This window comes from Telopea speciosissima, chromosome 6, assembly GCF_018873765.1.
Source record: "Telopea speciosissima isolate NSW1024214 ecotype Mountain lineage chromosome 6, Tspe_v1, whole genome shotgun sequence".
In the NCBI taxonomy this organism is placed as follows: Eukaryota; Viridiplantae; Streptophyta; class Magnoliopsida; order Proteales; family Proteaceae; genus Telopea; species Telopea speciosissima.
Window position 1 is genome coordinate 47354537 of NC_057921.1, and position 21983 is coordinate 47376519.

The window sequence follows — 21983 nt, forward strand, 5'->3', positions numbered from 1 at the left end:
TAATCAAATTTCATATGCAATTCACACCATTAGCGTGAGACTTGTAAACGAATCATACGAATTGTTCGGTATTCCTTTTCATTGTCGATTGACTTAACATGAGAGAAGACATTATTTTTGAACCTTTGATCCCAAGTCCAGCTCAATCCACTCACTCTCTTGGATTCCATCTATGTGCCCTTTAGGCATATCAGAATGTTTCTCATACGAGAACTTGAGCCAGCCTCGTAGATCCCTCAACCTATTTATTTATTTTTTTTTTTTGAGATTATTATTATGGTGTATAGGGTAAGCAGGTCGGATAGTCTTGCACTCTTGACCCCTCGTTTAGCCTAAAAGGAAATGAAACATCTACCCTTTATCATGGTTGGGAGTGATTGGCGCTAACAAAAATCGCCTCCTAACTAGGGATGTAAACGGATTGGATTCGCTCGAATAGTGCTATATCCGTATCCGCATCCGATTAGCTTTCGGACGGATTCGGATAGTGCTAAATAGATACGGACACGAATACGGATCGGATATTTTATCCGTTTACATGTAAATATAGCTTTTCGGACGGATTCGGATAGTGCTAAATAGATACGGACACCAATACGGATCGGATATTTTATCTGTTTACATGTAAATATAGTTTTTTCGGATAGGCAATAGTGCTATATCCGTATCCGCATCCGATTAGCTTTTGGACGGATTCGGATAGTTCTAAACGGATACGGACACAAATACGGATTGGATATTTTATCCGTTTACATGTAAATATAGCTTTTCGGATAGCTATAGCCTATCTGTATCCACATCCGTTTAGCTTTCGGATGGATTCGAACAGTGCTAGACGGATACGAACACAAATACGGAAATGCCTAACATTGATAAATCGCTAATGGACAATGGTTCGGCCTCGGCTAATACCGGTCCCCTTGGATCAGCCCGGATCAGATATTCACCCTTTCTTTTCATTCTAAAAAAGTTATTTTTAATCTTTTTAAGAGGCGGGATCATTCAAGAATTGAAATTGCCCTTGATCGATACCAATCCAATCTGATCCAGACGATTCGACCGATCCACAACCCAACCCTAAAGCCATGGGAAATCTGCTTTTGGATTGAGAACCGTAAGAAGCTGAGAAGGTGGTGACAAGTGATAGTCCTTATCCTAGATATTAATTTCCTCCTTTCACACCTTGAAGTCCTCTAATTTTTTAATTTGAAATGACTAATGCAAGAAGGTGTTGGGATTGGTGTGTGATTTGTGGGATCACATACATTCATCACTATTGATTGTCCATACACTTTCCATAGATGTTGACATTCTGATATTTAAGCAAAAGATTTATAGATGATGTCCACAAATTCTTTTAACACTAGAATAGGGCTGCCATTGCTTTCCACCCCATCAAGCGATAACACCTTTACTTTAGGCATGCAATTTGTACTATCCACAGTGAGGTTACGTAGACAGTCTGTGCAGCTATATTAATGCCTGGGCTCTGTCTTCCCACTACCTTTCGCTTTTTCCCTTTTTTTAATTTACATGCTTTCCTAGTATAAACATACCACTCCATGATGCATATTAATTACATTTAAGCAGTCATTATCGATAGTTTGTATAGATAAAGTCCAGTGTTCTATCGGGCAACGTTGGGTGTGCAAACACTTCGGTGTGACCCTTTTCCATCATGTAACCTTAAATTTGCCCATATAATTTGAATGAAGACCTCTATCTTATTCATCACGAGTCAATCCTTGCTCCCAAAAGAAGAGACAAGTATGGGTCCTAGATCCTAATTTAGGTGACGACTTCAAAATATAAAGAAATCATTCTATTCCCCGAAAATGACCCCCTAACTCTCGGGAACGGGGAGGCCCGGGCTGACGCCCTAGCTTGCCTCCACACCTTGGTAATAACATATTGATGAACTTTATTGTGGTCTCGAGATATACACTGGAATATTTAAGTGACCCCTTTTAATTGGGGAGATTGGAATCTTCAAGTGAACCAAGAGTGGGACTTTAAAACCCAAAATGAATGGTTGAATTTTACTTGTCAACACAAGCCTTCGTGGAGATTTTCTTCAGAAACTAAGAGTTGGGGGATCCACACTCTCTTTCTTGGCATAGCGACGTTCACCTCTCAATGTCTGAAATTCTGCAAGTTGAACTAACTCATCTGGAGTCCAAATTCCCAAGTTACGGTTGGTCAAAGATAGGGTGGCAATTCCATAATAATAGAGGTCAAAATGGTCACCAGGACCAGGAATGCCTCTTCTTCAATCTGAATGTGTGTTATTTACAAGCATTCACTTATCATATTTGTTAAAAACAACATTTGACAGCAAATTATGAACCCTGATCTGGAAAGGTTGGGTAGGGTTGAGTTGGGTTGGGTTGACCTTGATTAACGAGGCTCATGTGATTGGGTATTGATTTGTTACATACTCACTTGATTATTAGACTTTTTTTTGGATTAAAAAATTTAGTCCAATCTTAAAATTTAAATATTTTTGTTTAATAGAAAATTAGCCTTTTTGCAGTAAACCAATAGATAATTAGATACTAAACAAAAATTGTAAAATGTGATCAATAAATTGTAAAACATAACCTAACACAAGGCCGGGCCAGGCTGGGCTTAGTTTGAGACCTCAACCTTGGCCCAGTCTGTACCCCTAAAAATTTCAACCCTAACCTACTCCCAGTGTTGAAAAATCTAACTCAGGCCTTGTTCGGGCTCAGAGCAAGCCAGGGCAGATTTGGGCTGACAGGACCAAACTTGCACCCCTATGCGCAAGCAGGTTTTATATGATTATGACTTCTTGTAGTATGTCCTATAAAGTTGCCAAATTTGAACTACCAAGTGATTCTGAAAAAGCATCGTAATATAGTCACGATAGCATCATTTTGTTGAAAAATAACTAGTGGAATTTGAGTTTCTGATATGTCTGCAACACCTCTTACGCTTTTGTGTTACGTCGTCTGTATTAGTATGGGGTCAACTAAAGAATCTAGGGTATGACAGAATTATTTGCGATTAACATGTGGGATTTTGGCTATTGATTATCCTCTAGGATGAGAGGAAAGCTGCTTTGGCTTTGTCTCTAGTTGGCATTTGGATTATTTAGAAAGGAAGGAACAAAAGGATGTTCAGAGGATCTAACAGATCCTGTTGGGATGTAGCTTATTACTGTCATGAGAAGAACCAGATTTCGTGTCTTCTGGAGGACTTCCATGGGATTCCCATCAATTGCTTCTTGTGCTAACAAGGATGTTTCTCCCCCTCCCAATGCTTTCAACCTAAACTTTGACGGCAGGTCTTTAGCAATACTGGGCCGGTAGGAATAAGATGGTCATTAGGAACCAAGATGGGAATATTTTACTATCATTGCATAGCTGGAGCTGACAGTGATGGTTCTGAGACTTCTGTGTGGATGCTACTCGGTGGATTCCAAGTGAAAGCTAGGATGGATTCCTTAGTGGAAGATAGGATTCTCTTCGCGGTTTTGGTGGATTCCTACCTTGTTCCATCAATTCTTTTCTCTACCTCTATTTTATAATTTTTAAAAACATCTAATGCTATCCTTATCAACTAAAAGATAGAGATACAAACATCTAATGCTATGCTTATCAACTAAAAGATAGAGATACAAACATCTAATGCTATCCTTATCAACTAAGAGATAGAGATACATGTATCTCGTATGATCATCTATAAAGGAGATAAAATATCTCAGACTGTACAAACAGGGTGTGACAAATAGTCCACAAATATGTGTGTATGATTTCGAGTGTCTCAATATTTTTCCTCACACTCTTTTTTTGTCTTGTTTCCTCTAATACAATTTATACATGTACCAAAGTTAATAAAATTTAGAGTCTCAAGATCTCCATTGTTTACCAACCTTTTGATTCTAGATATGACCTAATCGTTAGTGTCATAATAACTTGAAGATTTTTAGAAGATTTCTCATTTAGAATACATCTTTTAGTGCCAATATTAACAAATGAAGACAGTAAAGTAGTTTAAAATGCAGAATCTAAATATATTAAATATAAACCATCCACAAGTGATTCAAAACCAGCCAAAAAAATTGTTCTTAAACAACTAATTAAAAGTTGTTCCAATAAAATTAAATACATATCCAAAGGGAATAACCGGATTATAACACTAATCTATAGACTCCAACTATCTCCACTTGAGAACGTATTCGGTTGTCTGAATAGATGTATTTCTCACTTTCCGTAGGATGCCTTATCTGTAGAAAGCTTTGCAAAGAATTGACATTGTGAATTGTAGTTTCAAAATCAATCCACCAATTACAGTAATGAGAATTGATTAAATTAGACTCATACAAATTAGAGTCCAAAACATATCTTTCTTCTCTAACAATTGCTTGAACTTGATGCAGTCCTTCGACAGGATTTGCTGGACACACACATGGTCAAGAATGGTCAAGTGCCACTCTCAACTATCCCACTCTTCACTCTTTTTTCCACTTGCACATAGGGGTGCAAGTTTGGCCTTGTCAGCCTGAACCCGCCCTGGCTCGCCTTGAGCCCGAACAGGGTCTGGGCTGAGATATTTGACCCTGAGGGCAGGTCAGGGTTGGAAATTTCTGGCCCTGAATCAAGGTTGGGTCGGGCCAGAGTTGAGGCCTTGGGCTAAAGCTTGACCCGGCCCGGCCCGACTTTGTTTTAAGTTATATTATAAAATATATATTGATATAATATAAACTTTAAACGTCACCCATATTTTGTTAAATAATATATTATATATAAAGATAATAAGTGATATAATACATTTTATTATAGTGTTATTTTACGTAAGATGATAATTTTCTCCCCAGTCCATGTATTTCCTTCTCCTTGTCCATGATCAGGGCCAATCAGAGTCAGCCCGGCCCGACCCTGAGGGCGGGTCAGGGTTGGATTTTTTAGGCCTTGAGTTAAGGTTGGGTCGGGCCTAGGCCCAGCTAAGAGGACTCAGGGTTGGGCTAGGGTTCTATAAAGTTTGGCCCAACCCAACCCTGTTGCAGCCCTAATGGCACACACACATGGTCAAGAGTTCATTTATTTGACCACTGTTGCTGATGTGTGTTGTAAGAGATTTTGAAGGGATTGGATTTTTTAGGGAGAACTAAGCACTTACTTTTTATTATATTTTAGCAATTTATTTCCTATTTTTCCAGCAAGATGGATTGCAAGTTTGCAACAGATTACCGTAAATTGTATACCACTCAAGAAAGCTTGTCCATATGAAAAATATATAGACTAATGGCAGGCATATGTCAAAAACTAATATAAATTTCGAGATAAGTTTTGTGGATAGATAAACTCCTAGAATCCATGCTCACAAGTTAGGTTTCATCTAAAATGTAGCTTTAAGAAAATCCAGGACTAGGGGAGAATCTGTAGTAGAGGGATGCATGGACCTAAATGTGAGGGTATTTGTGAACAAGTGTCTAGCGCACTTGGTAGCATGTAGTGATGTGTGGAAGCCCATTGCTATCAGGAGGTCTTGAGTTTAAGCCTCCTGGTTCACATCTCCTCCCCTCCTCCTATAGAATAGGATAAAGTATAGGACCTATTGGAAAAAAAAATGAACATGAAATTTGATATTCGGCTCGTTATTTTACTTCTTGCAATTATGTTAGGGCAGCCTAGATGGGGCATGCAAAACAGCTTTGCACATAAAATAGTGGGTGGTTATGATGAAACAATGGAAGGAGATCTAGATGTTTCTGAAATTCACAAGACAAATCTGAGCCATCCATTTTTATATTTTTAATTTAAACCCTCTAGTCTCGTTCAGAGTTTGTAGAGTGTATAATAATGTCTAGAGTACATGTATGCATACATGGACATATACGGGAAATGTGCTAATACAAAAAGGGGTGTTTGTTTGAATTAGACTCTGAAATTTGAGACATGGTTAATCTAGACCATGTCCATTGTCTTCTTATTCCAACGATCAGAATGAATATATCCACATGGAAGAATAGATGCTTTGTGGCAATAATAATTCACCAAAATTTTATTGTAATTTCAAAGTTTGTTTAATTAAAGCAGAAATTCAGTAGGCAAAAATATTCCTAGTTGGCCCCTACCATTAGTCATTAGAGGTCGATACACCTATTTGTGCCATATGGAAGGATGATATGCCAATTCTGACTATTAGATGTTTGGTGAATGGTTTGGATTGGCCTAAGTGTCAAATTTAAAGCCTAATTCAGTCATTTACCCTCGTATGTAATGGAAAATCCTTCCAAGTAGTCCACGCATTCTTTCATTAATTTGTACACCACTTTGGTAGTCCATGTGACAAATTTTATTTTGGCTAAAACTTAACATATGATTAAGGAATTGAATGTGGGGTTTACATGCCCAATGAATTTCAGCCCCATACAACTTCTCACATGGCAGAAATAAGTAGGACCTTTATCTGCTCCATTTTCTGGGCAGGTCCATTTTCCCAAGTTCCTCTAATAGAGGGGATGGAAATGACCACCCTACCCCTTCCTGAATACACTGCCCTGGTGGGGGGTGGGTCCACCCCCCCTCTATTAGAGGAACTTGGGGAAATGGAGCGGGTAGAAAATATAGCAGATAAAAATACAAATAAGTACTACTCCAACTAGAGATACCATCGTTGTTGGGCCAACCAAAAAACTTGCTCTCAGAAATAAAAATTGAAATAAAAATAGCTTAATTATAAAAAATAGAGAGATAAAAAATTTCCCTTCTAATTGGTTTCAATTATCTTTATTTAGAAGAAGTGTTTGGTAAGCTACATAAAGAGATGCCTTTTGAGAGGCACAAAATCATATTTATTCGCATCTTTTGTTTCTATAGGTTAAATTAGTCTAATGCGGTTTGAAGTCTAGACGAAGGGAAGCATTTTTTTTTATTTTTTCAAGAAAATAAATTGGCATCTTAGTGAATAAATTTTAGGTGTTTTTTTTGGTAATAAATTTAGGAGTTGGCTACTTAATGGATTATATGAGATTAGTTGATGTGTCTATGTAACAATTCATGTATATTCATATATAAAAAAAAAAAAATAAAAAAAAAACAAAGTCACACTGATTGTAGGATAGATTATATTTTCCATGGTTGTGGTTTAACTTCTTAATTTCTCTATTGACTTATGAACTTGGTTGATCTTTTGTGATTTGTTTTATGTAAATTTTAAAAAAAAAAGGATTAATTAAGGATTATAAGTCCAGTATCTGAATTCAATTTGATTTCCTATGGACGTTTTAATTGAGTTTCCTCACTTATATCTAAGTTAGATATCTTAATTCAAATCCGATAATATCTGAGTAAACATTTTAATTTATAAATAAAAATAAAAATAATACATAGTTATTTATTTATTTTTTTCTTTATGAGAAGTGTTAAGGCCAAGAGATGCAAAATAGTCTACCATAAAAAATTTAAAAAAAATAGTCTACCATAATAAATGAATCGGAGTATCAAATTAATTAATTACATGTGGTTAATCTCTATAAAATCCCACTTACCATGTGGGTCATACACATGTCTTGTCTCTGAAGGAGGTCAAACCTATATAAGAATTTTACCAAAAAACAAAAAAAAAACCTATATAAGAATGGTAATAACGGCACGTGGGTTCTCACACACATATCATACAAGAACCATCTGATAGAAATTGCTTACCACATTATCTTTGAGAACTAATTCCAAAGTGAAGATGCAAATTAAGTGGCAATACATGCATAGGGCCCACAATCATTTTGGGTACGACTACAGTAGAGTCGGGTTGGGCCGGGTTTTATAGAACCCTAGTTCTACCCTAAGTCCCCTTAGCTCGGCCCAGGCCTGACCTGACTTTGACTCAGGGCCATAAAAATCCAATCTTGACCCACCCTCAGGGTCGAGCCGGGCTGAGCTTGATTAGCCCTGATCATGGGGAGGGGAAAGAAATGCATGGGCTGGAATAGACCAAGGAGAAAATTATCAATTTTACGTAAAATAATTTTTAATGTTACTGTAATAAAATGTATTATATCATTTATTGTAATCATATGTAATATATTATATAAAATGTGGGTGACATTTAAAGTTTATAATATATATATATATTTTAGCAATATATATTTTATATTATAACTTAAAATAGGGTCAGACCGGACTAGGCTTAGCTCGAGGCCTCAACCCTAACCTGACCCTACCCTTGACTCAGGGCCAGAAATTTCCAGCCCTCACCCACCATCAGTGCCTAATTTTAAGTCTCTATAAATATCCCACTCATATATTCTACCATCATGCAAACATAGAGACTGAGATGGCAGGTTCTTCTTCTTCTTCTTCTTCTTCTAGCATTCTTTGTTTGTTGTTGGCAACCCTAATGATGGCCGCAATCTTATTTTCCGGTGACCAAGCAGTACTAGTGAGGGCACAGGTGGGAGAATGCCAAGGAAAGGTTCCCAAACTATTGACAGAATGCAAGAAATGTGTTCTGAAGATAGGACCACAGACGGATCCGTCACCGATCTGTTGTCATGCTGTGAAGAATAGCAATGTCACTTGTGACTGATCTCTTATCCCTCCATCGGTGAAGTAGACAATCAGCAGCCAGAAGGTGGCCTATGTTGCAAACTACTGTGGTAACCCTATTCTTCCTGGACTTAAATGTGGAGGTAAGTAATTCATTATAAGATTTCTTAATAATACATTTTTTTTTTTTTAACTTATGATCTATATATATCACTCATGAGTGGATGAAAGTTCCATTCTTTTATGGGTAAATTACATATGCCTCCCCTGTACTTTGCCCTAATTACACGTTTCTCCCCTTGGTTTTTCCACCTTACATTTTGATCCCTTATGGCTGACGGTGTTAGTTTGCTGTAAGTTAATGATTTGAAAAGACAATATTACCCTTGTTCTAAAACAACACAAGTTGAATTACAATGACACCCTTTTCATCATCTTCAACCTTAAAACATTCATTTCTTTCCTCCTCCACCGCCGCCACCACCACCACCACCACCACCACCACAGCCGCTGCCTCCTTCTCCACCGCCACCACTGTCGCTGCCGCCTCCTCCTCCTCGGACTCTTATTCCCTAAAACTTTAAATTCACGCACTGCAAAGACTGAACAGCAGATGGGTTCATCATCATAGCTTCCATTACCGCGTGAAAAGCACAGCAGAAGGTGTTGATTTCAATCTTCCGGTGCTCGCTTGAACACGCTGGAGCATCTCTTGTTCTATCACGTAGGAATCACAGAATAACAAATTAAAACTGCATTTTCAATTCTTCCTTTCTCATCATCTTCAACCTAAAACACTCATATCTTTCCTACTCCATTGCCGCACCACCACCACCGCCACCACTGCCCGCCGCCGCCTCCATCACCGCCACCACCGCAGCCGCCGCCCTCCATCACAAACAAATAAGAAGAGATTAGAGGAGAAAGAAGGGATACCGATTGGTAAAGATCACCGAAGGTTGCTGCAGTAGGACTAAAACATTAGAAACCGAACCATACGCAACCTCGTCCTGCGCACATAAGAAAAACACCGTGAACCTCCTGGTTCTACCCACGTTTTATATTTATGTCTTTCATCTAAATCATCTTCTCCATAATTGCCGGAGAAAAATAAGAAAGAAGAAGAAACAGAGAGGCGGAAGGAGCCCTTTGGTTTCTCCCGACAGAGGGCAATCAATTTCGGGAAGGAGAGACTAGAGAGAAAGAGAGAGATTGAAGGAGAAGACGGAATTCAATGCAATGCGAGATTCTGTATTTAAATTTTCTTTTTGTTTTATTTGTTTATCAGCTTTTGAATTTTTATCGTCAATAGATGAGATAAGATGAAAGATCCGATTATTTTCTTTCTCGCTTCTTATTTCGGCAGTGCTTTTATGTCTTTCCTTCTTGAATTCTAACAGGCATTTTCCTGTTTGATTCCCTTCTCATCCAAAATAGCACCAAAGATTCACTTCCACCAACATAATTGGTAGTTTTTTTATCACTCTTTTCAATGGAATTTTTTGTTTCTTTTACTGGTAATTCATAAATCCAGGCTTTTTCAAAGTGTACGAAATCACACACAAAGAGAGCATACCTTGTAGCAGAGAACCGTATGGAATGAAGAGAAGTTGGTGAAATTGAGGCTGAAGGTGGGAATGGGTTTCGATAGCGAAGAAGAAGTAACTCCATTCTCTCTCTCTCTCTCTCTCTCTCCTGCGTTAACAAGCCACAAATACAAGAATGGGGCTGGCTGCCCTGAAACTTAAAACTAGAAACTGAATCCTATAATACAAGAATGGAGAAGGGCTTCTAATAATTGTAAAAGAAAGAAAAAGAAACCGGTTTGGGAAGGAATCGTTTTAGAACCCGGAAACAATCAATGACAAGCAATGGTCACTGTGAGCATAAATACTCGTGCCTTGGTAGGGGTATCGTTGCGGCGATTACAAGGTTCGGAGGTTGAAGATGAAGTTGGGAGAGGAGAAAGGGCAAATTTTTCCTTCTTATTTTGGTTTTTATCAAAAGGGTAAATGGGTCATCTCACAATGACCAAGGGTTAGTTTGGGCATTATAAAAAATCTAATTATGCCATGTCAGCACTTAACGACGGATGCTAACGACGGGGAGGAATTAGTAATTTTTGAAAACTATAGGGGAATCGTATGTAAGGTGGGAAAATCAAGGGGAGGAATGTGTAATTAGGACAAAGTACAGGGGAGGCATATGTAATTTACCCTTATTTTATTTATTTTGTTGTTGTTTTTGTTTCAGGTTAGACAGGTCTAAAGGCCATGAAGTTGAGAGAATAATGGAGGAATAAAAGCCAAGTTAATAATCATGTGGCATATATATGTTATAAAAATAAATTTAGTTATTTATTACAACTTCTGATATTAATGTATGGATGATCAGTACTCTCTGATCAATATGAATCATATATGTATTTGAAAGCTTGTCATGTGGCATTAGGTTGATGAGATTGTTACTTGTCAATGCATGGCCAAGTATTCATCTAATTCTCTCTTCTTCTTTTTTTTTTTTCCTTCTCCCCATGTTCCCTTTTTAAAAATACATATTATAACGAAATCACTCTAGAGAAGAAGAAAAAACCCTTTATTTATATTAATAGAGATTACAAGGATAGACTCATATGTGTAATAGGAATCAAAATTACAAGTAAAAAGAAGGCTCCAATTTAGGACAATAAGAATAGATATTAAAAACAACACCATTTATGAATATCAATTGTAAATATATGCCAGTGAGCATAGAGAGAAAAAGACAAGCATCATTTAGGTAGCAATATCAACTCAAGTACACAAATCATTAGCAACATCAATATGTAATAATTACGGTTGAGTCGAGAAAATCCAATCAGTAACGAGTAAAATAGATGGTAGTGAACACTAACTAACTGTAATCCATAATATCATATCAGTAACAACAATATCAAAAGTACTTCACAGAGAAGACTAGTAGTAAGTAGTCATCTTCTCAAAGAAAGATACAAGTGTAACATCCAATGGATATATTAAAAGTTCTTCTTAAGGAAGACAAGTAGTAAGTAATAATCTTTTCTTCTACTAAAAAAAAAAAAAAAGTAATAATCTTTCCTATGAAAGATAAAAGTGCAGCAACCAATTAATGGCTACATCAAAAGCCCTTCTCAAGGAAGACATGTAGTAAGTAGTATTCAAACAAATGCAGATATTGAGTCCCTACTCCCAAATAGTGATCTTAGATAAAAACTCCAATGATCAATAGGCAATACAGGTTATTGTAGACCACATAGGCAATATAGATTACTACAAACCAGATAGACAGTATAGATTATTGCAAACCATACAACATCAGATTGTTGTAGACCAAATAAATATGAATTGTTGCTAAATATCTTCTTCAGATAAAATTATTGCTGAGGATACTAACAAATAAATAATAGTAATTTTCAGATAAAAATAATCTTAAGTTGATGACTTGAGCGAATAAGAAAATAATAATCTTCAATTAGTAAATCAAAGAATAATAATCTTCAATCTCCCCCCTCACGTGAACAAATAATGAACACCAATAATTAACATCTCAAATGATGAGTATCACAAAAAATCCAATAATCAAAAGTAGATTTTTAATAAAATCCCAATAAATGAATCTCCAATTCAACCCTTCATAGTAGAAATAATCTCCATACAAGTAAAACCCCAATAAATAATTTCCAATCTCCCCACAAGGTAGCAAATAATTATCATGCAAGTGTCAATTTTCAAAAATTAGAAATCCCAAACTGATGTAATTGAGGGCCCACAAAAAAAAAATTGAAAAATATTCAAGCCCAAGGGAAATTCTGTAAGGCTCCGTTTGGTTGCAAGGGGAATTAAAGGGAAGGGAAGTGAAATTTTCATACTTAAAAAAGGAACTTTTTTAATCATTACCCCATGTAACACCATGTGACAATATATCTAACTCCAAATCATTCCATATTTGGTTATTTAATTTCACTTTACTTTACATTCATTTCCTTTGGGTTTAAAATGTAAAATAAATATTACATGTAAAATGTATCTTTACTAGATATAGTAATACATTTAAGTAATTTATACAATCACATAAGGTAATGATTACAAAAGTTTTTTTTTAGGTTTGAAAAATTTCCCTTCCCTTCCCTTTAATTCCCCTTGCACCCGAATGGAGCCTAAATAATTCAAGTAATCCTGGGTTCGAAAACCCTATTTGGGCATACTATGGGCCCACCCAAAGAATTGAATAGGTCAATGTATAATGGTAGTGGTAGTTTTGTAAAAACGTAGAAATTTTAAGGGGTCATATAAAGGACAAAGACACAATTGGTATTTTTAATTATTATATACGGATAGACTTGGAAAGGACAAATAGTGAAATAGAGATAAGAATAGGGGTAAAAGTGGAAATTTCAATGTGGGGAAGTACTGGAATAAGATAAATATTAAGGGGATATTTATGGAAAATCTTAATAAAAAAAAAAGAAAGAACAAAACAAAAATGTGACCCATATTGCTTGTTGCGTGAAATCAAGGGGTGGGGGCTAGCGATAACAAAGGAAGAACTTGCTTGAGATGGATTCCTCCATCGACACTGCAACTCCAACAGAGACACAATGGCGGTGGAACGGAACGGAAGAGATGGTCGACAGGGGGACCGTCTAGAGAAGAAGAATCGACAGTAGGCAGTCCCTCCAAAAAGCCTTTATTTATATATGAATACAAAATTACATGGCGACCCCTGATGTTTGTCCTAAATATAGTGCGACCCTCTGTGTTTTTAAGATATACACCCAAGACCTCTAAATAAATGGTATTAAGCATAAAATTTAAATAATAATTTTACCGTTCAATTAAAAATAACTCTATTCTAACCCTTATTAAAAGAACTCATTCGAATCAATAAAGCCAATAATATGGAATATTTTCTTTTTAAAGAAAATAATAAGACATCTTAGTGAATAAATTTAGGTATTTCCAACTTAGTGGATTATATGAGATGATTTCATGTCTATGTAACAATTCATGTATTCATCAAAAAACAAAAAAGTCACACTAATTGTAGGGTACATATTTTCCGCTATTGTGATTTAAGTTCTTTCTCTATTGACTTTTGAAATTAATTGATCTTTTTAATTTTTTTTAATATAAATTAGAAAGAAAAATAAGGATTAATTAAGGGGGGAAAAAAAACAAAGAAACGAAAGAAAAGGTGGTAGCATGCATTGTGGTTGCAATGTAGGCTTATGAGCCACGACTAGGGATGTAAAGAGGGCAAATTCGAACCAGATGCATTAGTATTTAAATTAGTATCTGATTAACATATCCATTATTCGAATTCAATTTGGTATCCAATGAACATTTTAATTGTGTATTAGCATTCCTATTTGTCAAGGAGTTGGATATTTGACTTCAAATCTGATAACAAAAATTTGGCTATAAAAATCCGATAATATTTGATTAACATTTTAGTTTATAAATATAAATAAAAATAATATATTGTATTTCTACTTGCTTTTTTTTTTCTTATCAAAAGGAAATAAAACATTTATTCAAATAGAGAAGAGGCAAATCCTCCTCTCATAGAAGGAGGAACAAGTACGAGGTGGAGAGAGCCACCAAACTCAATAAAGATAAAGATAAACATACTCGAAGAGGCAAATAATTGTATGCTTACTAGTATTTCTACTTGATAAGAATACAAATAAATATACAATTATTTCTACTTGATGAGAAGTTTTAAGTCCAACACACGCAAAGTAGTCGACCATAATAAATGTACGGGACCACCAAAATTAATTAATTACAAGTGGCTAATCTCTATGGAATCCTACCTAACATGTGGCTCAAAGCCTCTCTCTCTCTCTCTCACTCACACACACACACACACGTCTTGTGTCTAAAGGAGGCCAAGCCTATATAAGAACGGCAATAGCCACACTTAGATTCACACACAGGCACACACATATCTTTGTGTATGAAGGAGGCCAAGCCTATATAAGAATGACAGTAACCGCACTTGGATTCACACACACACACACATACACACATATCTTGTGAGCAAAGGAGGCCTGCCAAGCCTATATAAGATTGGCAGTAACCGCACTTGGGTTCATAGACACACGCATCTTGTGTCTAAAGAGGCCAAGTTCATACATAGGCACACAAATATCTTGTGTCTAAAGGAGGCCCAAAGCCAAGCCTATATAAAAATGGTAGTCAACACACTTGGACTAAAACACACATAGACATATCTTGTGAGCGAAGGAGGCCAAGCCTATATAAGAATGAGGCCGAACGCCTGGATACCCTCGTTAGCTCCAAAAAAAAAAAAAAAAAGCCTATATAAGAATGACAGTAATGACACTTGGGTTCATAGACATGCAGATCTTGTGTGTGAAGGAGTCCAGGTTCACACACAGGCACACACATATCTTGTTTTTGAAGGAGGTCAAGCCTAGCACACACATATCTTGTGAGCAAAGGAGTCCAAACCTATATAAGAATGGCAGTAACCGCACTTGGATTCACACACACATAGACATATCTTGTGAGCGAAAGAGGCCTAGCCTATATAAAAATGGCAGTAATGACACTTGGGTTCACAAACACGCACATCTTGTGTCTGAAGGAGGCCAGGTTCACACACACACACCACACACACACATATCTTGTGTCTAAAGGAGGGAATTCGAGCTTATACAAGAATAATAGTAACCGCACTTGGATTCACATACACACACATATCTTGTAACCGAAGGAGGCCAAGCCTATATGAATGGTAGTAACCGCTCTTGGGTTGTTTGTTTGTTTTGATATTTTGTAGGGGCAATTACTATCACTACCTTACACTTAGCTTATATTTATTAGAACTACCTTATCTTAAACTTCATTTATGAAACAATCCTGCTTTTAAACTTTTACATCTCCTTCTACCCTAATGTTTTTAAATACCCAAATTGCCCTTCCTTTTCACTAGTAACCTGTTAATCTATTTAACCTACCATTCTTCTATTTTTTTACTATTTTTGTCATCAAAATAGTAAAAAATGAAAGCACCCACCCGCTTCTTCTCTCTCCCATTTTTTACTCCATTACGTTTTTTTTTTTTTTTGTTTTTTCTTCAATTCTTTCATTTAATTAATTTTTTATTTAAAATTTCATCCTCATCGTTCTTCTTCGAATAGATCGACCTGATCCTCACGGTGATCCAATTCTTCTTCTTTGTCTCCGTTACAGGTGCGTTTCCTTCTTTGAAACCGATCCATTTTTCATGGATTCTCAATTGAAATCTCCAAGAAGGAGAGACAATCCGATGATTGATCATGTGCCATTCTATCCCATGGCTGTGAGGTTGAGGAGAGATGGAGATGGTCGTGTATAGATCGATCAATTGTAATGTAGAGGGAGGGTTGCCTTCTGCTTTTGCGAATATGAAGAGGGAGAAGAAGAGTGACAACTTGAGAATCGCGCTATAGGTTAATAAAAAATAAAAAACACGTAAAGGTAAATTGAATAAAAAGAGGAAGAGAGAGAAGTGGGGTGGTTTGAAGAGAGTCGATCTGTTTCCATGGTTTTAGTGCATGGTATCGGAACGGGTATCGGTAACCTGCAAAACCAATACGATACTAATACAGTATCGGCCTGGATTGGACAAAACTATCCTTGAATCTCTTTTAAAAATGAGTTTTTGACCATTTTACCCCTTGTCAATACCGTGCTACCGATACAGTATCGACACAGATCGGTATCGGTGCCAGTAAAATCGGTATGTATCGCCCTACGAGCGATTCAATATCGATACTTAGAACCATGATCTGTTTGAAGAAGAACGATGAGGATGAAATGTTGAATAAAAAAGTTGAAAAAAAAAAAAAAAGAATGGAGTGAAATACGGGAGAGAGAAGAAGTGGATGGGTGCTTTCATTTTTTACTATTTTAATGACAAAAATAGTAAAAAATAGAAGAAAAATGATAGGTTAAATAGATTAGCAGATTACTAGGTGAAAAGGAAGGGTGATCTGGGTATTTAAAAACATGAGGGTAAAAGGAGACATAAAAGTTTAAAAGGATGGTAGTTTTATAAAAGAAGTTTACAGTAGAATAGTTTTAGTAAATATAGGTTAAATGTAGGGTAGTGATAATAATTGCCCCTATTTTGTAAGTTTTTGGGTCAGAGGCCCTTTTGGCTTTACTTTTTGTTTGATTCCCTATCAGAACAACTCGGCCGTTTTACTTTTAGGTCCGAAAAAAGTATAAAAAAGTTTGGAATCCGTTGAGGATCTATGGTGAGGATTCATTAATACATCATACGAGAACCATCTGATTGGAATTTCTTATCACATCAACTTTAATAATTAATTAAGAACCAATTCCAAGGTGAAGATGCAAAATGGCAATACATGCATGGAATTTTGGCTCTATAAATATACCATACCATGCCATTCTCTCTTCATGCAAACACAAAGACTGATAAGAGAGAGAGAGAGAGATGGCAGGTTCTTCTTCTTCTTCTTCTAGCATTCTTTGTTTGTTCTTGGCAACCATAATGATGGCCGGAATCTTATTTTCCGGTGACCAAGCAGTACTAGTGAGGGCACAGGTAGGATGCCTAGGAGATCTTCCGGGATTATTGAGAGAATGCATGCAATTTGTTCAGAAGTTGGGGCCACAGATGGATCCATCACCGAGCTGTTGTGATGTTGTGAAGAAGGTGAATGTTACTTGTGTTTGTGCTACAATCCCTGCCCCTGTGCAGCAGCTGATCAGTAGCCTGAAGGTGGCCCATGTTGCACAGTTCTGTGGCAACCCTATTCCTCCTGGAGTTATATGTGGAAGTAAGTAATTAAGAGATAAAATATAGATGCCTTTTCAATGGATGTGATGAAACTATATATATTTGCTCTAATCTTTTTGTTTGTTTTTGTTTCAGGTAGGACTGATCTAAAGGCCATGAAGTTGAGAGAATGAAGGAGCTAGGAATAAAATAAAAGCCAAATCATGTAGTGGCATATTTTATTATAAAAATAAATTTTGTTATTTATGGCAACTTCTGATATTGTATGGATGATCATTCTCTGACCAAGAAAACTTATAATGTGGCATTAGGTTAATGAGATTGTTACTTGTCAATGCATGACCAAATTTTTTTTCTTCTTTCTCCCCATGTTGCCTTTTAAGAATACATATTGTAACGAAATCAAATGGAACACCTAACACTAAATCTAAATAGAGGGAAGATTCTCACTATCCACTATCCAGTTATAACTCTATATCCCCACGGTACATAGTTTAACACATATCTTAATGTCTTCTTTTTTTTTTTTTTTTCTCATCGGAATTATTTCACAGAGACTTTCTATGGTAAGAAAGAAGGGGGAACAAACACAATTGGAGAGCGCATTACAACGAAGAATTGTATGTTGTGTTCGAGAAGAGTGAATCACCTCCAAATCCTAGCCACACCCTTAAAAATTGACCAATTAATGTTGTAGTTCAAATCATGGTAGAGGTATCCTCATCTTTGGCAGCGCGGACTTAACAAAGAAATCCGCTATAGGATTAGCTTCCCGATAGCTATGCGAGACATGTCTTTCGATGGAATGCAGATCTTTGTAAGGAGAACCATTCTTGTCGCATGAACCATGGAACTAGGCCTTTGGAAAGGAGGTGATAACGGCCTTGTATTCAGGAGAACCATTCTTGTCGCAAGATAATCCTTGAATTGCCATTGAAAATTATGCCTCAAAATTATTTATTAAATGAACATTTTAATTGAGTATAAGCATTCATAGCTGTCAAGGAGTTGGATAGCTGAATTCAAATCCGATAAAAGCAAAATTTTGGCTACGAAAATCCGATAATATTTGATTAACATTTTAAATAAAAATAGTATAAAAGTCACACACATGCACCATATCTTGTGAGTGAAGGAGGCCAAGCCTATATAAGAAGGGAGAAATACACATGCACCCTTTAAGTCATCCGAAAATTCCACCTGCAACCCCTGCTCTTCTGACAAGTCCACACGCACCCCCTAATATTCAGATAAATCCAAGTTTTAGCCCTTGTCGTTAATATTAGGTGTTAGATGTTAAAAAGTTTTTTTATGGACCAAACTACCCTTTCTTTGCAACCAGATCTGTCGACCATAATTGTTTCTATTTTTTGATTGAAGATTTGAAGGTCCATATCTCAGCTATCCTGCTGCCAACAGACGGATCCATCACAGAGCTGTTGTGATGTTGTGAAGAAGGTGAATGCTACATGTGTTTATGCTCTAATCCCTGCCCCGTTGCAGCAGATGATCAGTAGCCTGAAGGTGGCCCATGTTGCACAGTTATGTGGCAACCCTATTCCTCCTGGAGTTATATGTGGAAGTAAGTAATTAAGAGATAAAATATATATAGATGCCTTTTCAATGGATGTGATGAAACTATATATATTTACTCTAATCTTTTTGTTTTTTTTTTGTTTCAGGTGAGACTGGTTTAAAGGCATGAAGTCGAGAGAATAAAGGAGAAATAAAAGTCAAATCATGTGGCATATATATGTTATAAAAATAAATTTAGTTATTTAATGTGAATCATATATATACCATTCAAGAAAGCTTGTAATGTGGCATTTGGTGAATGAGATTCTTACCCATGTTGCCTTTTAAGAATGTATATTGTAACAAAATCAAATAGAACACCTAACACTAAATCTCGATAGAGGGAAGATTCTCAGTATCGAGTTATAATTTAACACATAATTTAACGTCTTCTTTTTTCTTCTCATTAGAATTATTTCACAAAGACTTGCCATGGTAAGGAAGAAGAGGGAACAAACACAATTGGAGAGCGCATTATAACAAAGAATTGTATGTTGTGTTCGAGAAGAATGAATCACTTCGAAACCATAGGCACACCCTTAAAAATTGACCAATTAATGATGTTGTAGTTCAAATCATGGTGGAGCTATCCTCATCTTTGGCACCGTGGACTTAACAAGGAAATCCGCTATAGGATTAGCTTCCCGATAGTGATGCGAGACATGTCATTCGATGGAATGCAGATCTTTTTAAGGAAAACCATTCCTTGTCGCACGAACCATGGAACTATGCCTTTGGAAAGGCGGTTATAACGGCTTTGTACTCACACTCCAGCCAAATATTTGAGAGATTAAGAGATATAACCCAAGATAATCCTTGAATCGCCACTGAAAATTCTGCCTCAAAATTATTTATTAAATGAACATTTTAATTGAGTATAAGCATTCGTAGCTGTCAAGGAGTTGGATAGCTGAATTCAAATCCGATAAAAGCAAAATTTTGGCTACGAAAATCCGATAATATATGATTAACATTTTAAATAAAATAAAAATAGTATAAAAGTCACACACACATACATATCTTGTGAGCAAAGGAGACCAAACCTATATAAGAAGGGAAAAATACTCATGCACCCCCTAAGTTGTCCAAAAATTTCACCTGTACCCCTTGTTCTTTTGACAATTCCACACGCACCCCCTATTTTTCAAATTAATCCATGTTTTAGTCCCTGCCATTAATATTAAGTGTTTACTATTAAAAATTTTGTTTATTGACCAAACTATCCTTTCTTCACAACCAGATCTGTCGGCCATAGTTGTTTCTATTTTTTGATTGAAGATTTGAAGGTCTATGTCCCAGCAATCTTGCTGTCAATAGGACTGAGAGTTGGAGGGTTGTTCGTGCTCCATTCGAACAACACTTGACATACTTTGAAGGCCTGTTGAGTACAGATCTGTCTGATCCGGAATTTACCCTTGGGAATCATACTGGCCCACAGGTTTAGGTTTTCTCTGCAATTTTAGGTTAGCTTTTATAAAAAGAAAAAGACCCAGAATTGGCTTGATGCCCACAACACCATTGAAACTGCAAGGATTAATAATGGAGTTATCAGTTTTTGTACCCAAGGAAACCGTCACCAAGTTCGCTGCAACGCTAACTACAGATCCTATGCTTGAACCTCCTTGGTTAGCGTGTATTTGATATGGGTTTTGACATTACCAAAGAGTGCCCAAGATCCGGATGTTGTCTCCAGTTTATCCTTGGTTGCAATATTGTCTTTAAGCAGCACTGGAATCCCTCGTAGTATAGCACCATCTGAGACGAATTTTTATCCTCTTTATCCTCTGCTGTCTCCAGTTTATCCTTGGTTGCACAGTGCTGTCCTTTCACATGAGGCACGAAATGACGACTTAACCTCCCTAGGGCTGTGTGTTCGGGCAGGGAGGTTAAGTCGTCATTTCGCCCCCATGTGAGGGGACAACAGGTGCTGTTCGGGTAGCGGACAGCAGAGGATAACGATTCCATCTGGGACTGGAGGTTCTTCACAATCACAGAAGCAGCGGATTTGTGAACTTCGTAGGTGTTGCTCTCTCTCAGCCAGGGCTAGAGCACCAGGGTTCACCTCGATCTCACCTTAACTACCATGCAGCCCCAACCCATCGACTACCATTGAAACCCCTCCCAACACCCATTGTGAATCACGAAAACATCCACCGCCCCACTCTGATCTCAATCAACGGGGCGTCCACTTTCACGGGCATCTGATGTTTGCATGGCAGAGGAGCATAGCAATCCTTCGCCAGTAACATCCAGACCGCCGGCCCTCTAGTTTGGCTGCCATTAAAGGCGACAGTGGGGTTTTGTGGTAATTATGCCCTAGCGAGGGTATAATTGTACATTATATTCTTCTATTTCAAATCCGTTAGCATTTAACGCCTGATATTAATGGCAAGGACTTAACTATGGATTAATTTGAAAAACAGGGGGTGCGCGGGGAATTATCAAGGGGTGCGTGTAGAATTGTCAAAAAAGAAGAGGGTGCAGGTGGAACGACTAAGGGGATGCATGCTTATTTTTCTCATATAAGAATGACAACAATCGCACTTTTTTTTTTTTTTTTTTTGAAAGTGTAACACACAAACCACACACCAATCCCAAAAGGTTAACCGACTTTTGGGACCATAGAATGGCGAATATAGGCAGTAACCACACTTGGGTTCACAGACACATACATCTTGTGTCTGAAGGAGGCTAGGTTCACACACAAGCACACACATATCTCGTGTTGAAGGAGATCTGCAAGGGGATGCATGCGTATTTTTCTCATAGACAGTAACCGCACTTTTTTTTTTTGAAAGTGTAGTCACACAAACCACACACCAATCCCAAAAGGTTAACCGACTTTTGGGACCGTAGAATGGCGGATATAGGTAGTAACCGCACTTGGGTTCACAGACACAAACATCTTGTGTCTGATGGAGGCCAGGTTCACACACAAGCACACACATATCTCGTGTTGAAGGAGATCTGCAAGGGGATGCATGCGTACTTTTCTCATATAAGAATGACAGTAACCGCACTTTCTTTTTTTTTGAAAGTGTAATCACACAAACCACACACCAATCCCAAAAGGTTACCTGACTTATGGGACCGTAGAAT